The sequence below is a fragment of the Rhinolophus sinicus genome, chromosome 7 (genome assembly GCF_057876585.1).
Source record: "Rhinolophus sinicus isolate RSI-liver-muscle chromosome 7, RSI-T2T, whole genome shotgun sequence".
In the NCBI taxonomy this organism is placed as follows: domain Eukaryota; kingdom Metazoa; phylum Chordata; class Mammalia; order Chiroptera; family Rhinolophidae; genus Rhinolophus; species Rhinolophus sinicus.
In genome coordinates, this window is record NC_142507.1 from 36,215,673 (window position 1) to 36,239,837 (window position 24,165).

Consider the following 24,165-nt stretch of genomic DNA (forward strand, 5'->3'; position numbering starts at 1 on the left):
AAAAAAAGGGCAGAGCAAACGTGTGGAATTCCAGGCAGAAGAGAAAGCCTAAGCAAGGCTGGCAAGTGTTAAAAAAAAAAAAAAAAAAAAAAAAAAAAAATCAACCTAAATTTGAAGATTGAACTAGCTTTTTAAAAAGATTTATGAATTGGGTATCATCCCATCTAGCAATGAGGAGGGGACACTCAGGCGTTGTACAAAATGGATGGTTTATATAAAAACAAGGTGGGGCAAGGGAGCTATTAGAAAACAAAGGATTATTTTGGGGCACGGACATCTTTTCTTTTGGCCACTGATTTTTCTATACTGAGAAAAGAGAAAATGTAATTCACCAATACATACAGTTTTTGAGGTACCATTCTACTGATGATGGTGAACTCTGCATTGAAGTGATATAATATATTGTGAAGAACTGGAAATATTGATCAGTCCTTTAATTTAGTAGAGTAATGGGATAACAATGTTGGAAACTAAATTATGGTTTGAGATGATTGATTTTAAAGGGGCATGAGAGAAAATGTTTTTCACTTAATCTCTCTTAAAAACCAGTAAAATCAATTTCCTTATGTTCACAAAAGCCAAAAGGCATTGAAGATTAATTTCCACTTTATGATTAAGAAAAATGTCACATATAAACAGTGGGCTATTTCCGTTAGTGCAGGTATGTGGAAGAAGAAACTAGCTGATCTGTTATACTATTGATGCAATAATGACATCAGTTTTTAAAAGTCCCAAGTGATCATTCAACTCTTCCCTAAAAAAAAAAAAAAAGAAAAAAAGAAAATTTCTCTTTTCTAAAAACTGAATGGTTTCTGTCATCAAAGGACATATAAGAATATTTGGGTAACTATTTAATACTACAAGTTCTGACAATTAAGTTCATAAATTTGTTGCAAAGATATTACTAACTTTTTTTTATATTAGATGGATTATTCATTATGAATTTGTACCAACTAGACAAACAGTTAACCAAGATTACTATTTGGAAATGCTGAAAAGGCTGCGTGAAAAAATTAGACAATCTGAACTTTTCACCAACAATTCATGGCTCTTGCATCACGACAGTGCACCAGCTCACACGGCACTGTCTGTGAGGGAGTTTTTAGCCAGTAAACAAATAACTGTATTGGAACACCCTCCCTACTCACCTGATCTGGCCCCCAATGACTTCTTTTTTTACTGCAAGATAAAGGAAATATTGAAAGGAAGACATTTTGATGACATTCAGGACATCAAGGGTAATATGATGACAGCTCTGATAGCCATTCCAGAAAAAGAGTTCCAAAATTGCTTTGAGGGGTGGACTAGGCGCTGGCATTGGTGCATAGCTTCCCAAGGGAAGTATTTCAAAGGTGACGGTAATGATATTCAGCAATGAGGTATGTAGCACTTTTTCTAGGATGAGTTCACAAACTTAATTGTCCGACCTCATATGTTAAGATAAAAAACAAATAGTCAGCTGAGTAAAATTCAAATAAGTCTGGGTAGTTGCAGGCTATCCTCCTTTCTCTGTCCTTCCCAGAAAACCAGATGATAGATGTGTTTACTAAATGTATTATGTCCATAAAGAATACATTGCTAAATACTCTAATAAGCTTATTTGTTTTAATGAATTAATTATCTTTAAATATTCCCATCTCTACTTCCTTGTTATTCAGAGTCATGTCTTTGTATAATGAAGAATTAGACTAGGGATCTTTTTCTTCTAGTCAGCATGGCATTTATTGGGCAAAGCTGGGTTTCAGGCACTTCACTAGTCACTGTGAGAGAGAGAAAGAAATGTGGAAACATAAACACTTTCTTAGGAAACTTAAAACCTACCTGGGTTAAAAAATTAAATAAATAAAATAAAATCTACCTGGGGTACAAAATATAGAGAGGTACCTACAATCTCAGGCATGTTTCACATTTGATTTCTTGTTTGGGAATTACCAATTATTGTTTCATTGCTTTACAATTAATCATTGCTCTTTATTCGGTAGGGCAATCAAATGCAGAAGAATACTCGGGATGTGTATGAAGGCTATGAATTGCTAAAAGCCTCTTCAGCAACATAAGCAGTCAAGGGTAACTTGATTAAAAGGCAGAGTTGGCATTGAGGAGAGACAATTGATTCCTGAAGAGGGAGAAAATGTAAATAAATTTTTGATGGATTTCATAAATGGATAAGAATTAAAGTGATTCACAGTCAAGAAATAATGTAAAGACTATAATGACATTTTCTGATGCCCAACCTAAAATAATTTGGAAATGTAATATTGTCTTTTAAGACTATTTGTAATTAAATACCTGCCACTGCTTGAAGCTTTTGCTAAATGAACTTGACACATGATAGCACAAAGTAGTTAAGGCCCTAACCATTTCTGCACTAACATATATCTATTTCAAAGTAAGAAAAAAAAAAAAAAAAAAGAAAATCAAACCAGTTCAGAATGTAAACCTTCATAATGGCTGTCCCCTTAAGAGCAGCATTTCCTGTTCAGCTGAGCTCTGCACATCACAATTTACATTGTAATTCCAACACACTGTCATTCACCTTCATCTGATCTGTGGAAAATCAAGAACCACTAGTGATGATAGCCAAACAAAGTAAAGCAGAGTTTGAGATGGGGGTGATGTAACTTGATCTTGTCTCATGATACACACACCTGCTATTATCACTTGGTCTGGGTTAAATGCTTTTAACCGAGCAAAGATCTGGTGGTGTAGTATTGTATCATAGAAGCAGGACTGAAGCAAGACTGTATGTGCCCTCAGGTTAAGTGACAATTAGGTATATTCTCATAAACTGACTGAAAAAAATAGAATCTGGTCTAATAAATGGTGATTTAAAAACCTGTTGGCTAAGACTCAGTTGTTTGATTAAATTGAGTTTAAAAATAACTAGTTAGAAGAAATAATCACTTTTTGGAAAAAAAACACAAACTTCTTATTAAAACAGCTTCTGATAGTAATCATATCTAGCCCTTTTGAAATAAAAGTCATATTAACTCACAATGCACATTCATCAAAAGTTAAAGTTAAAAGGACCATTTCCAAAGACCTAGGTTTATCCTCATAAAAATCACACACACACACACACACACACACACACACACACACACACACACACCATTATCATCATTTAATTAAATCTTGTTGAGCACAGCTAGGCCTCAGCACCTGACAGTCCATAAGATTCCAAAAAAAGCCCTCATTTTGACGTATAGGCCGCAAAAGGCAAAAAGCTGTGCCCACACCCCATCCAAGGACTCAGCTTGATTCTTCCCATGGCTGGAGCGGAAATATGGTGCAATCTAGCCCCCACCCCCCATCCCTGCAAGGCACATGGGCCTTCCTGAAACTTGAGGTTCAGCATATTCTCCCAGCAGACCCTGCCACACATTCAGGTTGCCCTGAGTGCCAAGCTGTTAGTTCCAGTGTATGAACAAATACAAATTAAAAATAAATAAGAGCCTTAATTCTCACTGTTGAAAACGGGGAAGAGATTTCTATTCCCTCATTTTTCTTAGAGCATTTACTTTGGAAAATTTGTTATTGTAAGTACTTTCTCATCTCTTTAAAATGTACAGAAATCATTCTGAAGACTAGATAGACCGCCTGACAGCTTGTGACCCAGGATCATGCTTCTCAAGGACCTGGGAGCCTTCTCTTTGAGATGTTAACATCAATGGAGATAGTTCCTCTGTTTCCTACTTTCTGGGGAAGGATAGGGGTCTAACTTCAGGGTGTGCCTTGCTCCAAGTGGCAAAATCATTTACAGTCATAAAAACATGAGAAGTTTGTTTTTCCTCTGGATAATGCCAATTAGCTAACACAGATGGTCGCCCCAATTACCAGGAGAATTTAGGATGAACTATATGTGACAAACGGTGCTGTCAAGTCCTTACTTGAGGACTTGTTACTGTTTATGTTGACAACATATTAATTACTTCCTTTGCTGTGCAGAGGCTTTTTAGTTTGATGTAGTCCCACTTATCTACTTTTACCTTTGATGCTTGTCCTTTGGGTGTCATATCCAAGAAATCACTGCCAAGACCAATGTCATCAAGATTTTCCCCTATATTTTCTTCTAGGGGTTTTATAGTTTCATGTCTTATCCTCAAGGCTTTAATCCATTTTGCGTTGATTTTTGTGTCTGATGTAAGATGAGGGTCCAATTTGATTCTTTCGCATGTACATATTCAGTTTTCCCACCACTATTTGTTAAAACTATCCTGTCTTCACTGTGCAGTCTTGGCACCTCTGTCAAAGATCATTTGACTGTATATGAGTATGTGTGGGTTTAATTTTGGGCTCTCTATTCTACTTCATTGGTCTATGTGCCTGTCTTTATACCAGTACCATACTGCTTGATTATTCTAGCTGTGTAATATTTTCAGGAACTGTGAGGCATCCAGCTTTTTTTTTTCCCCTCAAGATTGCCTGGCTATTCAGGGTCCTTTGTGGTTTCATATAAATTTTATAATTGCTTTTTTTTTATTTCCGCAAAATATGCTGTTGGGATTTTTATGGCGATTACATTAAATCTTTTCTTTCCCCCTTTGGGTAGTACAAACACTTTAATTATCCATCTCAAACCCTTTCCAAAAAAATTGAAGAGGAGGGAACACTTCCAAATGCATTTTATAATGCCAACATTACCTTGATAAAGATAGACAAAGACACTACAAAGAAGTGTATAGGCCAATATCTCTGATGGACACAGATGCAAAAATACTCAATAAAATACTAGCAAACTGAATTCAACAGTACATTAAAAGGATTATACACCATGTCAAGTGAGATTTATGGCTGGGAAATAAGGATGTTTTCCATATGCAAATCAATCAATGAGATATACCACATTAACAGAATAAAGGGTAAAAATCACCTGATCATTTCAATAGATGCAGAATGAGTGTTTGACAGAATTCAACAGTTTTTCATTATAAAAATACTCAATAAACTAAGAACAGAAGGAAATTATCCCCAACATAATAAGGTTCATTTATGAAAACCTACAGCTAATATAATACTAAATAATAAAAAACTGAAAGCTTTTTCTCTAAAATTGGGAACAAGGCAGGGATGCCCACTCTCACCACTTCCATTCAACATAGTTTTGGAGTCCTCACCACAGCAAACAGTCAAGAAAAAGAAGATGATTTCACTGATATGTGGTATATGAACCAAAAACAGCAAAAGAACAAGACAAACAAATGAGAAACAAAAACGCATAGACACAGACAATAGTTTAGTGGTTACCAGAGGGTAAGGGGGACGGGGGTGGTAGATGAGGGTAAAGGGGATCAAATATATGGTGATGGAAGAACTGACTCTGGGTGGTGAACACACAAGGGATTTATAGATGATGTAATATAGAATTGTACACCTGAAATCTATGTAACTTTACTAACAATTGTCACCCCAATAAATTTTAATTAAAAAATAAAGAAAAAGAAACAATAACAAAAACAAAAAAAGAAAAATAAATAAAAGCTATCCAAGTCCTTAAAGAAAAATAAAATAATAAAATTATCTCTGTTTGCAAATTACATGATCTTATGTGTAGAAAGCCCTGAAAATTTCACAGAAGAAACACTGGAACAAATAAACAAATTCAGCAAAGTTGCAGGATACAAAATCAACACACAAAACTCAGTTGCATTTATATGCACTAACAACAAACTGTCCTAACAGGAAATTAAGAAAACAATCCATTTGCAATAAAATGAAAAATAAAACAGAACATAGGAATTAATTTTAAGGGAAAGACTTGTACAATGAAAATGAGAAAGTGTTGCTAAAAGAAATTTAAAAAGACAAATTAATGAGAAAAAGTGTTTTCCTTTCTGAGTGGTGCATGTTGATTAACATCAATCCTCAAACATATATTTAGCAAGTCCAGCTTTGAGCAGAGTCATCTACATGTTAATGGCATCACTTTGCAACTGCCAATAGGTTAAAAAGCAACCTCCTGAAGGGATGAAGCAGGTCAGATCGATGGACTTGATGTGGAATAGAGAACCTGAAGATGTACAGTGGGAAAAAGTGATAAAGAGAGATTTCCAGTCAAGATAAAGAGATTTCCACAGTAGGTAAACACTGTGCTTACCTTTTCTCACAATCACTACAAAATTACAACTAAACTATAAAACAGCCATCGTTGAATATTTCCTAAAATCTTGCTAAACCAAAGCTCTACAACTAAGGACATGCAGAATAAGCCACACCCAGACTGGTAGGAGGGCCAGAGACAGAGAACAGTTTAGTCCCACACCTGCATGTGAGCATTAAAAATTGCGGAGGTCCCCTGGGAGGAGCGATGGGTCCCAGCCTCTCCCCAGTCCAGGGTTCCAGTGCCAGGGAGAGAAGTCTCCATAATTTCTGGTTGTGAAAACCAATGGAAATTGTGACTGAGTGAGACAGAGGGAAGCTGGAGTCCCAGCTGCTCCTCATAAATGGACCACACACTGATTTCCTCACTGATGGAATCACTGAGCTCCAGTGCTGGGGGAGCAGCTGGGGAGGAGGCAGGGACATATGGGTGGGAACTGAGTTGTCTGGCTTTGCTATGGGGGCTGGAGGGGCAGCTTTGTCCTGGACAGAGGAACTGGCTGAGGCCATTGTTTCTTTGTTGAGCCCTTCTCCTTCCGTGCATGTAGACACAGGCAGCCACCATATCTCCTCCATCAAGATGGCTAATGCTGTTTACCATGCCCCGGTGATTCCACACCTCACCCAGCCCAACTTTCGGGCACACCCAAACTGCTCCTAGTGTTTTTTTCCTACAAACCGCCTGCCTTAGCTCATGCTGCAGATTTTCCTAGGGTCTCTCAAAGGTTTCTGGAACCCAGACAAGCAGCATTGGGCTTGAGCATATCCTCTACCTCTGGCTGAGCAGCCCTAAGCCCGACACTAGTGGTAACCAGCCTTGGTTTGTGGCTCAGCCTCTTGAGGCACTTCCAAGCATGGCACAGGTGGTGGTTATCTGTGAATTTCTATGGAGCTCCTGCCAGGTGGCCCCAGGGGGGCACAGGCCAAGGCTGAATTTGACCTGCAGCGGGTCCTTTCCCAGATAGCCCTAGGGCTGGCACCCCCAATGGCCAGCTTTGAAACATGCTAGAGCATCACTGACTAACCTCCAAGGACCACACACCTAAGGGGCAGATTGGGCAGGCACCAGAGACCTGCTGAAGCAGATTCTTCTCTATAGAATAAGCCCCTGCACCACAATTCCTCCACTGTAGTAAACACAAATTCTCACAACCAATGAACCCAAGGGTCAAGTTGCATTGATACGCAAATAGCAAACAAGGCTCAAGGACAAGAGGAGGGTACACACAACCCACAAAAGGGACGCATCTAGAATGCACGGCTCAACTGACCAGGAAAATTGTGCCACTGAGCCCCACAGCACACTTACTACACAAGGCCACTCTACTAAAACCAGAAGACATATTAGTCCTACCTAATACATAGAAACAAACACAGAGAGTCAACCAAAATGGAGAGACAAGAAAAAAAAAATGCCCCAGGGCCGGCCCGGTGGCTTAGATGGTTAGAGCTCCATGCTCCTAACTCCGAAGGCTGCCGGTTCGATTCCCACACAGGCCAGTGGGCTCAGTGGGCTCTCAACCACAAGGTTGCCAGTTCAATTCCTTGAGTCCCACAAGGGATGATGGGCAGCGACCCCTGCAACTAAGATTGAACACAGCACCTTGAGCTGAGCTGCCACTGAGCTCCTGGATGGCTCAGTTGGTTGGAGCTCATCCTCTCAACCACATGGTTGTCCGTTTGACTCCCACAAGGGATGGTGGGCTGCGCCCCTTGCAACTGGCAATGGCAGCTGGACCTGGAGCTGAGCTGCGCCCTCCACAACTAAGACTGAAAGGACAACAACTTGAAGCTGAACAGCACCCTCCACAACTAAGATTGAAAAAAACAAACAACAACAACAAAAAAACCCTGTCCCAAATAAAAGAACAGAACAAAGCTCTAGAAAAAGAACTAGACAAAATGAAGACAAGCAATCTACCAGATGGAGAGTTTCAAACACTGGTTATAAGGATGCTCAGTGATCTCAGGGAGAACTTCAACAAAGAGATAGGAAACATAAAAATGGAGATAGAAAACATAATTAAGAACCAGTCAGAAATAAAGAATACAATAATGGAAATGAATAATGGATTACAGGAAATCAACAATAGATTAGATGAAGCAGAGGATCAAATCAGTGATTTAGAAGATAAGGTAGCAAAAAATACCCAATCAGAACAGCAAAAAGAAAAAAATTTCAAAAAATTGACAAGAGCTTAAGGGGCCTCTGGTACAACCTCAAGCACACCAACATTCATATTATAGGGGTAGAAGAAGAAGAGAGAGAGCAAGGAATTAAAAACCTATTTTAAGAAGTAATGACAGAAAACTTCCCTAACCTGGTGAAGGAAATGAACATTCAAGCCCAGGAAGCACAGAGTCCCAAACAAGATAAACCCAAAGAGGCCAACATCAAGACACATCACAGTTACAATGCCAAAGTTTAAATATAAAGAGAGAATCTTAAAAGCAGCAAGAGAAAAGCAGTTAGTTACCTACAAGGGAGTCCCCATAAGACTGTCAGCTGATTTCTCAACAGAAACTTTGCAGGAAAGAAGGGAGTGGCAGGAAATATTCCAAGTGATGACAAGCAACGACATACAACTAAGATTGCTCTACCCAGCAAGGCTGTCATTTAGAATTGAAGGGCAGATAAGGATCTTCCCAGACAGGAAAAAGCTGAAGGAGTTCATCATCAGAAAACCAGTATTTACAAGGAATCTTAGAGGCACTTCTTTAAGATAGGGAGGGTGTTTAAGGATGGGTGAAAGAGGAAGGGATTAAGAAGTACAAATTGGTTGTTACACAGTAGTCATGGGGATGTAGGGTATAGCATAAGGAATATGGTCAATAATATTGTAACAACTAGGTATGGTGCCAGAAAGGTGCTACTACCGGTAGCTCTATCAGGGTGATAGATGGGAATGGGTTTGGGGACAGGGTGAAAAAGGTAAAGGCATTAAGAAATACAAATTGGAAGTTAATACAGTATGGGGAATATAACAATGTTATAATGATCATGTAAGGTGCCAGATGGGCACTGGACTTATCAGGGGGATCATGTCATAGACTGTATAGATGCCTGACCAATGTGCTACACAGCTGAAGCTGAAGTAGAGGAATATTGAATGCCAACTATAACTAAATATATAGGTATATATAGTCACGGGATGTGGAGTACAACACAGGGAAGATGGTCAATGGTATTGTAACAGCTATAAGATGTCAGAGGGGTAGCAGTTTGGGGGGTGGGCTATCACTTTATGAGGGGTTTAAATGTCTAATTACTACATTGCTTTGTACACTTGAAGCTAATAAAAATTAATTAATTAAAAAATATGAATAACAAAATGGCAATAACTACATACCAATCAATAATTACCATATTTGCCATGTATAATGCACAATTTTTTGCCCAAATTTGTCAAAATAAGGTTGCAATTATACAAGGGTAGTACTAATTCACATCTATATAAATGTTTTAAAATCTTTTATTTATGCTTGTGAGTTAAAAGTGTAACTCTAGAAATCAATAATGATATCCATATGCAAAATAATACCCTGGAATATGATAATCAGTTTTGTTGAACTTATGACGAACTTGCAATGATGAAGAGTTCTTGGCCTTCTGTGATAGATAAATATTGTACATTTGTTACCACTACATAACATTTCTTGTACCTTGTGTCTGTTCTTGTGTTTTGTAATTATTAGTTACACAAAATTTCTTGTACCATAATATGTTAAAAAATAAATGCTATAATTCCTTTATAATACAAAAAACAAGTACCTAAATGTACACAAATAAAAACTTGAATTAAAAAATTAAAATGAAATATTTTTTCCCCTGAAAGTTTGGGCCAAAAACATGGGTGGGCATTATACATGGGAGCACATTATACATGGCAAATTACGGTACTTTCAATGGAAATGGATTAAATGCTCCAATCAAAAGACAGGGGAGCTGAATGGATAAGAAAACAAGAGCCTTACATATGCTGCTTACAAGAGACAGACTTCTGATTGAAAGACACACACAGACTGAAAGTAAAGGGATGAAAAAAGATATTTCATGAAAATGGAAACAAACAAAAAAGCTGAGGTAGCACTACTTATACCAGACAAAATAGACTTTAAAACAAAGGCTATAACAAGAGACAAAGAAGAATCTAGTAATCCCACTTCTGGGTATTTATCCAAACAAACTCAAAATGCTACTTCGAGGGGACATGCTCATCTACTTGTTCATAGCAGCATTACTTACATAAGCAAAGATATGAAGGTAACCTGGGTGTCCCTGAATGGATAAATGGATAAAGACAAGATGGTACATATATACAGTGGAATATTATTAGTCAGCTGTAAAAAAGAACGAAATCGTGCCATCTGTGACAACATGGATGGACCTAGAGGGTACAAGTATTGTGCTGAGTGTAGTAAGTCAGACAGTGAAAGACAAATGTCATATGATTTCACTTATAAGTGGAATCTAAAGAACAAAATAAAAAAACAAACAAGACAGAAACAAACTCATAGTTACAGAGAACATTTTGATCATTGCCAGATAGGAGAGGGTTGGGGGACAGTGTGAAAAAGGTGAAGGGATAAAGAAGTATAAATTGGTAGTTACAAAATAGCCATGGGGATGTAAAGTAAAGCATAGGGAATATAATCAATAATATGGTAATAACTATGTATAGTGCCAGGTGGGTACTAGTCAGGGGGTACTAGTCACTTCCTAAATTATATATAAATGTCTAACCACTATGCCGTACACCTGAAACTGGTATAAAATAATATTGAATGTCAACTCTAACTGAAAAATTAAAAAGGTGGGGGAGATAAAGAAGAATAAGAGGTTCAAATATCCAGATATAAAACAATTAAGTCCTGGGGATGTAATACACAGCATAGGAAATACAGTCAATAATATTGTGATGGTGTGGTACAACGTCAGACGTTTGCTGGACATATAATGGTGATCACATCTTTAGCATAGCAAATATAATCAATAATGTGGTAAGAACTCGCTATAGTGCTAGGTGGGTACTGTTGAATAACTATGATGTACACCTGAAAGTAATACAGTTTTGTATGTTAGTTATATTTTAATAAAAATCTTTTAAAAAAGAAAAAAGTGATAAGAACAGACTGGGAAATAATCTGAAGGAGGTATTGCATCTTAGGAAGAGAAATAATTGATAAAGTTTCAGTTGCTGAATCCAGTGAAATGCCTGCAGAAAAGTAAGACTTTCAGGACACGCTGGACCAAAAACAGCTAATCAGGAGTAGGTTATGAGATTTACCAGTTACTTAAAGTAGGATTTATCATTGGAACCAACTTAGAAAGGGTCCTGAGTAGGAGAAGGAGCAGAGACCGGTATTACCCAACAAAGTAAAGTCCAAGAAATGCAAACCAACCTTACATAGCAACATGAATTACAAGAATGATCAAATATTTGCCTGGTTCCATGTAGTTTATACACAAGTAATATTTATTCCATTGACAATTTCTATACATTATACAATTAGTTGAGATTGTGCTGATTTCCAAAAGTCATTTGAAAGGAAAACAGGCCCTGTTCCTCAGTCAAAGAAGCTAACTGCCCTTAGTTCACTGAATGATGCTTTTAGAAGAGACCAGCACCAGAAGCAAATGCTCTCTGTTAAAGAAGTGTTTTTCAGCCACTTGACCTCATTATCTGTTATGCCATATTTGTGTCCATAGTTTCCATCACCTTAAACAGAGATTTATTGTTCACCATAGAACTGAGTGTGTTGGGAAGAGTATGAAAGTCACCCTCTCCTACTGCCAGATCTGATAAGGAAGGGACACTGTGCAAGAAACTGTAACACAGCCAGCAACATTGTCTCTCCTCTGGCCCCTTGCAGAAGAATCCTTTCATAAGCAAATAACACTTGTTCTGATTCTTTAACTGCTCTTTCCAAAGACCTCAAGGTGAAAGAACCTCTGGCATGCTCAAAGCCAGTAAGGAAAATGGACACATTGCTTACAAAATAGTGTCATATACTCGCTTCTCAAATTTGGAGGGTTGGTCTGATTTAGGAAGCTGTGATGGTAAATACTACATAATCCAACCAAGGTTTGTTGTTTATGTTTGTGGCAAATTGAAATCTATTCATGAAAAAGACTTTTTAGCTGTTAAAAATAATCACTGATATGCAATTGGATTTCTTATGACAGATATTTGTTACAGATATTGTTTGACTTCCCAATTTTTCATAAGAAAGGCCTTAGAGAAAACACAAACTGCCATATTTGAAACTCCAACTGTGCTTTATTCATCATTTTAGGTACCTCTCCTTCCAAAGTTGCAATCACAATGATTTATGTCCTAAGGAGACAACTTTTGCAGTTAGCAACTCTTTAAACAGCATAAGTGATACTGAGGAAACAAGTAACTTATAACTTGTTTCTATAACTTGGGTTCTATAACTCTGATGGCATTTTTTATACCATGTGCATTGCCGCACAGAGAATTGATAGTAAAGAAGCAGCTTGCAGCACTCAATCAAGGTGCATGTAATGATGACAATTATCCTATTTGTACCAGTCCCATGGATCCCTACAGAAAGAATTAACCACATTTTTAGTCATGAGAAAAATATACTGATGTCCTTGAGAGGACATTTTAATAATAGCTTCACTGTGCGGATGAAAAACATCTTCCCCTCCTCATGTTTTCCCACACTACCTCATTTGATTCTCAGACCAACTTTTGAAAATAGAGGAGAAACTGTGACCTCTATTTTGCAGATAATAGTAATAAAGCAACTTGTATCTATATAGTGTTTTCTAGTTTATGAAGTGCTTTTACTGTCTCCTTTACAGTTACATCTGATATAGGTACTACGCTTCTTGTTTTCTCAGATTTGCTGATGAAGACCCTAGGGCTCCAAAAGGCTGCTCACTCAGCAGGTCCCCAGGTGTTTGCCCTCATCTCTTCTACAGATGTACCATCATTTCTGGGAATTCTTTGAAGGATGACAGAATGTTTATCAGCAATGGTTTAGATAACTTCAAAGCTATTTGGAACTCTTCACTTAGGGAAATATTATCAGAAATCCCCTGGCAAGATTGATTAATCATTCTAAGTGTGAATGACAAATTTGTCAGATGTCAATAGGTAGAATTCCTTTTGGTCGCCCACTATTGTTCATCCAATTTGAATGCTCCGTAAATATATGAATAGTACAAGAAAACTCCATCTTTGCAGCAAGCTCCAGATAAAGATTTGTCAATAGCAAAGTCCAAAATTAGCCTAGGATTATAGTTTACATGTATTTAAAATTTTAAACATATGATCTGAAATCTGTTCACTCTAGGAATAGATGATATATGCTCCCTATAGAAGGGTGTGGTAACTTAGTTGATAGTCTGGCCATAGATGTATGTTCTGAATTGAGAAAGCAGTTATTAACACCTGTCCTACTAATTTCTCGGCTAACAAATATTTGCTGTTTCTACTATTTACTAGTTGCAATACCAACCATGTGAAAGATTTAAGCAAGAATGAGACAGGATTCTTGAATTATTAAGAAAACCAAGAGAACATACATGTGTAAAACATTTGGCATTCCATAAATATTTATTAAGCATCTATTAAACACAACCCCTGCCCTCACAGAATTAATAATACCCAAGTAAATAAAACACTACTATTATTATTACTAGTAATTGTTTTGCTACCATATTATCATTTATTGTTAATAGTGATATTTATGACAATAATCTAATTTATAAACTAATATTCAGATTAATACTCCTTTTCATCAGTATTTTTTAAAAATACAAATAGTAAGAAACTAAATAATTAATAACAATTCTCAATATTTAATTCAGTCTTTCCAAAGTACTAGTCTAGGCCTTGAAACCACATCTAAAGGTATTAGATTTTTTTTTAATTTAAAAGATAATATTTTTCTGTGGATCCTTAGATGTAATTCAATCTTTTCATTGTTATTTTCATAGTGTATTGTGTTAGACCTTGAAAGTATATTTATTTAATCTCTTGACTATTGTTTGGCTGCAGAAGATTTTTCCCCTGCTATTAACCTGCACTTGCTTTGACAAACATGAATGCAAGGGCACTGAGTGAAGAATAATGGAGAAAGGAGTGGAAACGTGGGTGGGATGCTGGAATTATAGTTCAGCCTTGGTTAGGATATGTGCTTGTGCCTGAAAGTAGGTATAAGGATTAGGGATGAATGTAGGTGTGTAAGTAAATAGGAAGGGTGGACAGCTAAAAAAAGGTGAAATACTGCAGCTATTATCTCCCCAATGCAACAGTCAGGCCCAGAAAATAGAGACGTTCAATCAACTGATTATCATGCTGCTGAGACTGATGACCCTGGATCACCACTTACCCTACAGACCTGGTCTCTGAGTCAACCAGTTATGTGGGTGTTGTGCCAACTCTAAAGTTACATACAGGCTTACATTTTTAGCTGAATTGTTTAAGAGCCTGAGGTCAATCTCTATGAGCAGGGTGTGGGCTAGGTGGGGACAGAGGAGAGGAAAAGAGGAGCCACCATACTTCATCTGGTGATGAAGGGCTGCAGTCACTTATATGTCAAGCCAACAAACTTTTTGGTATACTTCTAGGTCCTAAAAAATTATTCACAAGCGTCAATCATTCTTGTCTTTATTTAGTGAAGGGAAAAAACGAGGGGGTCATTTTTTAATCACAGTCCCCACCATATCATAGAAGGAAGAAGAAGTCATTCTACCTATAAGAAACTGAGGGCTTTCTTATAAGCCACTTGTCACCCCTCCCCCAACACACACACACACACACACACACACACACACACACACACACACACTTTGGCCCTAGAGGAGGAGAAGGTCAAGATCTTCCCTCTGCCCTGGTTGCTGTTCTGTGATTGACAATTCAGACAAGCCCCTTTCACTTCAGCTGCCTGAGCTTTGCCCCTCCTGCGCTGCTTTCATGCTTACATCTCCCTTATGTCTTTCCCATTCAGAACTGCATCCCGAATCTGCATTTGACTCAATCTGACCTTTTTTGATATTTACATAAATTCTGTTAAACGTCTTTTCTTTTGTCTGCTTTATCTTCACTACTAATAACCACCTCTCCACAAAACACACACACACACACCAAGTGAACACACACATCAAGAGAAGTCTCAGATTTTCGAATCCTGAGCTTGTTTTTATGCCGTTAGTGTCTTCTTTGCCACCTTGATCTGACTGTGACCTATTTGAAGCGTGGGCCAATTTTACAGCTCCATTGAATCACATTTTAAGACTTGTTACAGGGCCTAAAATGATTTGCATCACCTCCCACCCTGAAATATAAGCTTTTTAAAAAATGAAGTCCCACTATAAATAGAACTGCTCTGAAATTACATGTGGCACATAATTAAGTGGTACACGCTGAAGCACTCAGCTGTTTCATAATTCTCCAGGACCTGGTAGTGCTGCACTGAAATTCAGAAAACACACTGCCCTTATTCTGGCACCGTCAAATAACATAGCACAGACTTGGTTTATCAGGACGTGGTGTGAATAAGCAACCTTTGCAAGTAGGAAGCCCCCCCATCAAATGTGTTTTTCCTCCAACTCAGAAGTGTGGAGACATCAAAACCTAGAATCTTGGTTGTGCAGTTGACCCTCTTGATGAGCAGGGTCCAACCTTTCCTCCTGTTTCCATAGTAGCCTATGACCCTGCTGATAAACATCAGCAAAATTGACAGCCCAAGTGGGAAGTGGACCTTCTCCTGGAGCAGCAAATCTACTGACAGGCACATGGGTTTTTCTGTCTTGGCAAGCTTGAAGTACTGGGACTATAGGAGAGCAAGTAACTGAAGGAAAAGATGTGTTAAGTCTCTTACCTGCGACGGAACCTGCAGCTCCCCTTGCCTCTGCAGAGTGCCAGCCAAAGTTACATTAGTAGGCTTCTAGTGTGATACCATCAATATTTAAAGGGGACAGGGGATGAGTAGGAGGAAGGGAGGGAGGCTTGAGAGGTCATCTTTGTTTCCCACAGAGGCCAGAGAGTATCTCCTTTCCTTCTCTAATGACTAATTGCTTCTGAGCCTGTAGGATGCCAAATCCTAAAGCAAACTTTCTCTGAGTAAACATAGGAATTCAAAACGAGAAGAAAAGAATGGGGCAAGGAAGAAAGGGGAAAGATGAAAAGAGAACAGAGAATAAGAAAGAGGGAAGCAGAGGATATGGGCATATGACAAGAAAAGGAATGACGCAAAGTAAAGAGGAAAGAGGAAAATTGATGATAAAAAGGAAAAGCAGAACAGGAAAAAAATTAAACTAACCTGAGCAGGATCAAACACTTGTTCAGTAGACTTAGAGGAAGATTTTTTCCTACCTTCTAAAACACAAAGGAAAAACAGATTCAGATGGTCATTTATGTCTGTGAACACTGCTGAATGGTATAGTCTCATGGTAGTTTCCTTGACTTGCTTTAGTGAAGAAAGAGAATTATAGAAGCATACTATTTTAGTGCTAAAAGGGAATTTAGAGATCACTTAATTCAATCTCCTACTTAATGTAAGGTTTCTCTACAACTTTTCAGATAAGTAATGTTTCATCCTTTTCTTGTATATCTCTTAAAGTAAGGGGGTCACTACCACAAAAGTTGTTCATGTCCACTTTAGATAACGCTCAGATTTAGAAAGTTATTTCTTCTGTTGAACAGACAGCTGTTTCCTTAGAGGTTCTTTCCAATGATCTTCCTTCTACAGACATAAAGAAAAACAAACAAACTAAAAAATACCAAGGAAAGAGGAAGGTAAAGTGTAACGGAAGATTACATGATCTCTAAAAACAATGTATGAATTAAAAATAAATGACTGTTTAAAACATATAAAAATTGTGACTGTAAATAAAAAGAAAAATTGAAAATAAAAGAAGGATACAAGAAGATATCCACCATAGAAGGAAGAAAGAGAAACAAAGAAGAATGCTTTACCATCTAATTAATTTTATTTCTGTATGAGGTCTGACAATTTGCGAACTTGTTGCAATGATGTTGCTAACCTTTTTTGATATCAGATGGATTATTCATTACGAATTTGTACCAACTGGACAAACAGTTAACCAAGTTTACTATTTGTAAGTGCTGAAAAGGTTGCATAAAAGAGTTAGATGACCTGAACTTTTCACCAACAATTCATGGCTCTTGCTTCACGATAATGCAGCAGCTCACGTGGCACTATCTGTGATGGAGTTTTTAGCCAGTAAACAAATAACTGTATTGGAATACCCTCCCTACTCACCCGATCTGGCCCCCATGACTTTCTTCTTTACCCGAAGATAAAGGAAATATTGGAAGGAAGACATTTAGATGACATTCAGGACATCAAGTGCAATAGGACGACAGCTCTGATGGCCATTCCAGAAAGAGTTCCAAAATTGCTTTGAAGGGTGGACTAGGCGCTGGCATTGGTGCTTAGCTTCCCAAGGGGAGTACGTCAAAGGTGACCATAGTGATATTCAACAATGAGGAATATAGCACTTTTTCTAGGATGAGTTCATGAACTTAATTGTCAGATCTCGTATTCCTCTGATGACTTTTATGTCTTCTCCAAAATGGAACTTTATTGTTCTAGAGAATAATTGCAGCATCTTGTCTTTTTATGTTATAATTCTGAAAGTATTATTTTTCCTCTAATTTTCCAAGCACAACCATAATCTCTGCAATCCAGCTTTTGATTTACGAATGATGAAGTTAAATTTGTGATTCTTGTGTCTAACATGGTCATTACATGGTTGGAGATACAGTAATTGCTTTTTTTGTTTTTCAAGTGTTAATAATTTCTGTACTATAAATAAACTGGATGTTCTCTAGTTCACAAACAACTGCCATCTGGGGTCCAAAATTATAATGGTTTTGGCTTGATATGTATTTGGCTTGATATGTATTGCCAGCATCTGAAATTTATTAAAAAGAGAGGTTTTATCTACTATTAACTTGTTCCTAGCCACTCATTCCTGAATTTTTAAATAATTTTAAAATGCCCTGTTTGTTCATATTTTTAGAGCAAATATATCTTTACAGAAACAACATGTATTTTTAATTTATTCCCTAAGCAGCAAAAGAGGAAGCCATAAGTAGGCATTATGACTGTAGAGAAAATCTCCTCAGATACAACACATTAAATTAAAAGGATTGTGAAGACAATGGCTACATTAAGGAGATTATGGCCCACTTATGGGGTGAAAAAAAAAAAAGCTTGGTTTTCCTATCTATTTGTCAGAAATCTTTGAGCAAAACAAAAATTTGAGGCAGTAGGACTGCCAAAGAAAAAAAGAATATTCCCCAAATTACGTTATTCAAAATAAATGCTTTGTGATGAAAGCCCTCCAAATTCTATAAAAAAAATCCTCTCTAATCAGCTTGAATAGACTCTTCAACGTGAAAATTACACAGAAAGCTCCATGTGATTGTATCATTTTGATGTTAGTTGAATGTGAAAATGTCTCCTGTGGTCTTTGACACTTTAAATGTTTTTTAGTTTTAAAGTTTGTAGCTCTTCATGAAAAATTGCATTTTGAGAAACCAAAAAAACACAAAGAAAATAAAGAAAGAAATTAAGAAATTATTGTCTTTTCATATGTTAGGAGGACAGATTTGAAATCCAGGCATGCAAAATCACTCTTTTTCAGCAAACCAAATTTCCTTGTTTCAGGAGATATAATTAACTCACATGAATGCTAATGATAAATGAATATTGTCATCAGATTGATTTTTTCATACGCTGTGATAACTTTTGAGACCATTCCTCAGATTTCATCCATGTTAGTTGCTGAAATTTTTCAAGTTAAAGACCATCTACTACTGAAAACTACCATTTTCAATAACAAGATCTCAGAGTAAGTCATATTCCTCTACCCCAGTACTCAGTCTGTCTGCCTCTTTCTACATTCATATTTCTGACATGCAAATTGGAGGTCTTATTTATGAAGCGGGTGATAATCAGGATAGAAACTAGATGAATCCGTATCAAGTAGATATTCTTATAACTTTTTCTTCTTCCCATACATTCTTTTCTCTGAGAGTAGAGCTGAGTAACCTTGTAGAATGGACCTATCTTTATCGCTTTCAATTTTCTACCTATGATGCTTTTTCCAAATTGTACAAAAGTACTTTCTAACTTACTTTTTTTTTAAATTTTATTTTATTAAATTTATTGGGGTGACAATTGTTAGTAAAATTACATAGATTTCAGGTGTACAATTCTGTACTACATCATCTATAAATCCCATTGTGTGTTCATCACCCAGAGTCAGTTCTCCTTCCATCACCATATATTCGATCCCCCTTACCCTCATCTCCCACCCCCCACCCCCCTTACCCTCTGGCAACCACCAAACCATTGTCTGTGTCTATGAGTTTCTGTTTCTCATTTGTTTGTCTTGTTCTTTTGTTGCTTTTGGTTTATATACCACATATCAGTGAAATCATAGGGTTCTCTGCTTTTTCTGTCTGACTTATTTCGCTCAGCATTACACTCTCAAGATCCATCCATGTTGTCACAAATGTTCCTATATCATCTTTTCTTACCGCCGAATAGTATTCCATTGTGTATATATACCACATCTTCTTTATCCATTCATCTATCGAAGGACATTTTAGTTGTCTCCATGTCTTGGCCACCGTAAACAAAGCTGCAATAAACATTGTAGCACACGTGTCTTTATCTCTAAATGTTTTCAGATTTTTTGGGTAGATACCCAGGAGAGGGATTGCTGGGTCATATGGCAATTCTATTCGTAATTTTTTGAGGAACCTCCACACTGCCTTCCATAACGGCTGCACCAGTCTGCATTCCCACCAACAGTGTATGAGGGTTCCTTTTTCTCCACAGCCTCTCCAACATTTGTTACTATTTGTCTTGTTGATGATAGCCATTCTGACTGGGGTGAGGTGATATCTCATTGTGGTTTTGATTTGCATTTCTCTGATGATTAGTGATGTTGAGCATTTTTCATATGTCTATTGGCCATTTGTATGTCCTCTTTGGAGAAATGTCTCTTCAAGTCCTCTGCCCATTTTTCAATTGGGTTGTTTTTTTTTTGTTGTTGTTGAGTTGCATGAGTTCCTTGTATATTCTGGATACTAGCCCCTTATCGGAGGCACTGTTTGCAAAAATCTTCTCCCATTCAGTTGGTGGCCTCTTTATGTTGTCAATGGTTTCTTTTGCTGTGCAGAAGCTTTTAAGTTTCATATAGTCCCATTCGTTTATTTTAGCTTTTACTTCCATTGCCTTTGGAGTCATATTCATAAAATGCTCTTTGAACCCAAGGTCCATAAGTTTAGTACCTATGTTTTCTTCTATGCAGTTTATTGTGTCAGGTCTTATGCTTAAGTCTTTGATCCATTTTGAATTAACTTTGGTACATGTAGCCATTATCTACTCACCCTGTGACCTTTCCCAGCCACTTAACCTCTCTAGCTTTCCTTGTCTTCAAAAAACACCTTGCTAGGATTACACATTAGGCTAGGATCTTCAAAATCCTCTCTTGAGCTTTTGCCATGTTGTATCTTGAAATTTGGTCTATATCCATAATTACTAATTCATGTTTTACAAATCCAAAAATTACAAGTTACAATCTGTAAAAAATTTCCAGGATGGAGAGAAAGAAGAGAGAGAGAAGAGGTGACTAAATATTCTTGGTGAGGAGATCAGATTGATCTATATTCATAGTGATATTATTTTTACAAAGACTACAGACTGCCTATTTTGATTAAAGCGTGTCATAATGTTTACAGAATAGTAACTCTTAAAAAAGAAAAGCACTATTCTAACATCAGGAATAATTTATTTTTCTGAGAAATAATCTAAATAAAAGGAAAATCTTTTATTTTTTCAATAGAAGTGTTCTAGAGTTGATATAGCTACGTAGGAGGCAACAGGTTGGTTTCGAGCATTTAAGGAAAAGAAATTATTTAACTCAACTATATACTAGGTACTTCTCTAGGAGCAGGTGAAATAATACTGAATAGGACATAGTCCTGGCCATTAAGTTGATTGGTATTAGTAGAAATGTTTAGAAACTGTTCAAATATTAAGGGAGATACTAGATATAAAGCAATCAATGGGTGGTAAATGAAAGAGGGTGTAGACTGCTTTGTGTATCTCCATATCCATCAAAGAGAATGTATAATTCTAAAATAATGGAACCAGAATTTGGAGAAAGGGTTAATCACAGAAAGTGGTGGGTATTACTTTTGTCTCTAGCATTCCCCAACATTGCTTTAAAAGAAAAAGAAAAACAGAAACCTAGAGATATTTCTATTTCCTTTAACCTTTAGATAAACAGGAGCTTCAGATTATATCCTGCTTAGATGAAATGGGACAGAAAACAGTAAAATGACCTTAAACTTTATTTAATTTCTATGTTTTAAAAAATGTTAGAATGAAGTTGATTTTCTCAAGATTTCAGATGCAATAAATTATCTCCAACTACTCAACTTGAGGTCTTTTACCAACTTTGTGACACTGTAAAATCTGAGTTGCAATACCTGTTCCCCACTCAGGTTTGATCTTAGAAACAGGCACAAACATCCATTTTGAATGTGACAGATTTCAGAAAGAAGCTTGAACCAAAAAATCGGCTGTTACAGCTCTGGAAATTCATATATATATATAATTTTTTTAATATCACTCATTTATTTAATCATTAGTTCCACTAACATTTATTGATATGCTATTGTGACAGTAGGAATAAAAAAAAAATCTCGGGACGGAGGAGTGAAGTGAAAAACTGGAAAGATTTGATAGAATTGCAAAGATTTTATGATTAAGCTGTTTTAAAAAGTGCCTGGCAAAGAAATGGAAAGACATTCCGTGTTCATGGATTGGAAAAATCAACATAGTTAAAGTGGCCATATTACCCAAAGCAATATACAGATTTAATGCAATCCCCATAAAAATCCCCATGGCATTTTTTTCTTTTTTCTTTTTTTTTAAATTAAAATTTATTGGGGTGACAATTGTTATGAAAGTTACATAGGTTTCTGGTATACAATTCTGTAATATATCATCTACATATCATAGTGTGTTCAACACCCAGAGTCAGTTCTCCTTCCATCACCATATATTTGATCCCATTTTGAAGGGAAAGAACAAAAAAAATCGTCAGATTTGTATGGAACAAAAAATTTGCGACAAAGAAGCCAAAAACATATAATGGAGAAAAGACAGCCTCTTCAATAAATGGTGCTGGGAGAATTGAAAAGCCTCATGCAAAAGAATGAAACTGGACTGCTATTTGTCACCATGTACCAAAATTAACTCAAAATGGATCAAAGACCTGAACATAAGACCTGAAACAATAGAATACATACAAGAAAACACAGGTACTAAACTTATGGACCTTGGGTGCAAAGAGCATTTTATAATTTTGACCTCAAAGGCAAGGGAAATAAAAGCTAAAATAAATGAACGGGATTATATCAACTTAAAACTTCTGCACAGCAAAAGAAACCATCGACAAAATATGGAGGCAACGAACAAAATGGGAGAGTTTTGTAAACGATGCCTCCGATATGGGGCTAATATCTAAAATATATTAGAACTCATACAACTCAACAACAAAAAAACAAGCAATCCAATTTAAAAAATGAGCAGAGGACCTGAAGAGACATTTCTCCAAAGAGGACATACAGATGGCCAATAGACATATGAAAAAATGCTCAACATCACTAATCATCAGAGAAATGCAAATCAAAACCACAATGAGATATCACCTCACCCCAGTCAGAATGGCTATCATCAACAAGACAAATAATAATAAATGTTGGAGAGGCTGTGGAGAAAAAGGAACCCTCATACACTGTTGGTGGGAATGCAGATTGGTGCAGCTGCTATGGAAGACAGTGTGGGGATTGCTCAAAAAATTAAGAATGGAATTAGTATATGACCCAGCAATACCTCTCCTGGGTATCTACCCAAAAAATCTGAAAACATTTATCCATAAAGATATATGTACTCCTATGTTCATAGCAGCTTTATTTATGGTGACCAAGACATGGAAACAACCAAACGATAGATGATTGGATAAAGAAGATGTGGTATATATACACAATGGAATACTATTCTGCCATAAGAAAAGTACCATTTGCAACAACATGGATGGAACTTGAGATTATTGTGCTAAGTGAAATAAGTCAGACAGAAAACGTCAAGAACCATATGATTTCAGTGATATGTGGTATGCAAAACTGAAAACAACAAAGGAACAAGACAAACAAATGAAGAAACAAAAACTCATAAACACAGACAATAGTTTAGTGGTTACCAGAGGGTGGGGGAGCAGGGGATGGTAGATGAGGGTTAAAGAGATCAAATATATGGTGGTGGAAGGAGAACTGACTCTGGGTGGTGAACACACAACGTGATATATAGATGATGTATTACAGAATTGTACACTTGAAACCTATGTTATTTTACTAACAATTGTCATCCCAATAAACTTCAATAAAGGAAAAAAAAGCAAATACTAACAAGATGACCCCATGCTATCTGACAAGAATAAAAATGGCATTTACCATGAAAAGTGCTTGGGAAAAAAAACATTTATTTCTACAATGCTTTTGTAGGAATGAAGTTATCAAATGGCCTGTTCCTATTGGCTGGAGATTCTGGGGCAGCTAGACTACATTTGGAATTTGGGCCTGGAGGAGGGAGGGAGCAGACACCAAAACTGCGACAAAAGCTCTGAAATGGAAAGAGTGGGTACTATTAACTTATTTAGCAACAGTCTTTTTTGAGTGGAAGCCATTTCCAGTAGTAAAATATTCAGGAAATTAATCAGACTTTCCGTGCAAAGTCCAGCTCTCAAAGACCAGATATCTTTCTCTTTTGCTATCCACTGTCACCTGCTGTTGCTTGACCCCTAATAATCCTGACCTGATATGAGCAGAGCTCCAACACACTAGTTCAGTTGAAACCGGAAATGTCCTTCTATGATTCTGGGTGCATTCCAACCATCCAGGAGCCTGTCCCAGGAAACAGCACCTAACGAGGTCTTTGCCCACTTACTGCCCACCAATTAGCCAATGGGCCCAATGG